This window comes from Propithecus coquereli, unplaced genomic scaffold (assembly GCF_000956105.1).
Source record: "Propithecus coquereli isolate 6110/MARCELLA unplaced genomic scaffold, Pcoq_1.0 Scaffold170, whole genome shotgun sequence".
Lineage (NCBI taxonomy): Eukaryota > Metazoa > Chordata > Mammalia > Primates > Indriidae > Propithecus > Propithecus coquereli.
In genome coordinates this window covers 152,091-154,399 of record NW_012141636.1, presented here as the reverse complement: position 1 = coordinate 154,399, position 2,309 = coordinate 152,091, and the positions used below count along the sequence as shown (strand labels likewise).

General features: G+C 41.1%; 1 pseudogene; it reads right to left on the bottom strand.

The window, feature by feature from the left end:
- Positions 1-1,224: 1,224 nt before the first annotated feature.
- Positions 1,225-1,574, bottom strand: LOC105808232 (annotated as a pseudogene).
- Positions 1,575-2,309: the final 735 nt, after the last annotated feature.

Here is a 2,309-nt window from a genome sequence, read left to right as displayed (position 1 = left end):
TGTTCTTTTCATAGTAGATCACAGGATCCCAAGAAAAATACTGGGAACATGTGCTATCTTTTGAGGCCATGGCCAACATCGGCACACGGAATCTTCCTCATTTCGTTGGCCTAAGCATGTCCATATGGTCAAGTTCAACATTAATACATTGAGGAAATATATTTTACACCTCATGTGAGTGGTACTTCAAAGTTATGTGGCAAACATAGATTTTCATTCTAATACAGGGAAAAAGTAAAAAATTATATCTATTGCAGGTGATATATTACGATACTACAACTATTGACACAACTATTTAGTGAAGAAACAGGATAATAGATGCCACAGTTTTGATTAATAGAAATGAGAGAAGAGGAAAGAAAGAAGATTTGGGTCTGACCTGAAAAGGGCCTCTGAGTGCTTGTGCATGAATAAATGCTTGGTTGAACATTTTCTAAGAGCAGGAGAGGGAGAAATGTTTCCCAACTAGATTTTCAGAAATTTTTGTGCCTAGACATAAAGGGACTTTGTGACAGTATCAGAAATAAAGCTTAAATCTTTTTTCCCCCAATTTCTCTTGAATAGTCACTGACATTTGCAAACACCTTATGGTTCATGAAATGTTTTCTTGTATGTTGTCTAATTTTTAATCCCCTCAAGAACCCTGAGAAGTCAGATTTATTACTGAAACTGTTTTATAGATGAGTAGAATGGAGGAATTAGAGAAGTAAAATGACTTGTCCAAATTCATATAGTCATAAAAAAATTGAGACTAGTAATCAAATCTATACCTTCTGATACTGTTACAGCAAGTGTTACAGCCGGTGGTTCCCAGGACAAACCGAGCGGCACACGGAGAGTCGGAGAATCAAGGTTTATTTGCCGGCGGGCTCAGAGGGGTTTTGCCACCAAATTCTGAGCCCCATCTACTCGATTTTTCCCACTTTTATTAGGCTGGGGTGGTCTGAGGGGTGGGGTCTCAGGTGGCTGATGCGTCAGGTAATAGATGGGGGTCTTCCTTATCAATGCTAGACACAGAGATTTTATATTATTTAGTAGTTATTAATCCACATTTGAACACATACAGTGTTCAACAAATACTTCTATTGTTGAATTTATACAGATCAGCAAGTATTGCTTTGGTGCAGTAGAGAGAGAACAAATCTCATGTCTGAAGGGATTATTTCCCTTTTTTTTTTATATTGCAAAAGATGAGGATGTCCAATTTTTTTCCACTACCAAATTATTAAAAAAAAAAAAAATCCAGCAATGTCCCGGGAAAGTCAATACTAGCTGTCGCCACCGGACGCTGCTGCGGACGTGATTTTCACGTACTGGCTGAAGACGGTCTGGAAGGCCTCATCTCTGTGCACCACGGCCCCGAACACAAGCGGTTTTTGGGTCGCTGGCGTCGACACGGCGATCCCCATGCCTGAGCCTGGGAGGACAGACAGGACCTGGCACTTCTGGATGTCGGTGATGTCCATCAGTTTGATGACCTTGTTCCTCTTCGAAGACCCTGATTTGGAGCTTTCGAAGCACAAGTAATTCTCCGTCACGCGGAGCACGCGGTTGCGGATGTGGTCCGTGCGCATCTTGCGGTCCCTGTTTATCGGGCAGCAGCGCCAGCCGCTCTCACACACCTCCTGCGGCCGCTCGTTCTCCGTCGGGTTGAAGATTTCGTGGAAGTTGCCCTTCTTGGTGCTGTGGAAGCGCCAGCGTCCTCCCCCTTGCCCAGCCCAGGCGGCGCACTGGACACGCAGCTCCTTGAGCTGGGGGTCCGTGGGGAGGCTCTTGCAGATGATGTAGGGCGTGTCATACTGCGCTCGCAGTCTCGGGATTATTTCCTTTCAGATTCTACCCTTTGTGAATGTTCATTAAAAAATATTTACTTTCTACCAATTTTGCCTACATATGACCAGAAAATAACTATTATTTGTTAAATTTGCATTTTTAATATGCAACTAAATCTCCTTTTTCATGCTGCAAAAACACTAAGCAGCAGATATCATTATTATTACATGTTCTCATTTAATAAGATAAGAGAGGAAACAGGCAGATGGCCTGTAAGGGTTTGCCCAATGTTACAGCAACACTATAACCAGCTGAACTTAAACCAGGTCTGTTCTTTCTGTTTTTTTTCACAAATTCTTTTCCATTTATCTGTAATTATTCAGAATATAGCTTCATATGTGAAATTTCTTCCTCAACTCTAGAGAGATGATTACATTAAGAGACCATTTAATTACAGTAATCTTAATGTCTTCATTAACATTTTTTTATAATCTAGTCAAAATATACTTATGTTTTCTAGCGGTTCTTAATGTTTT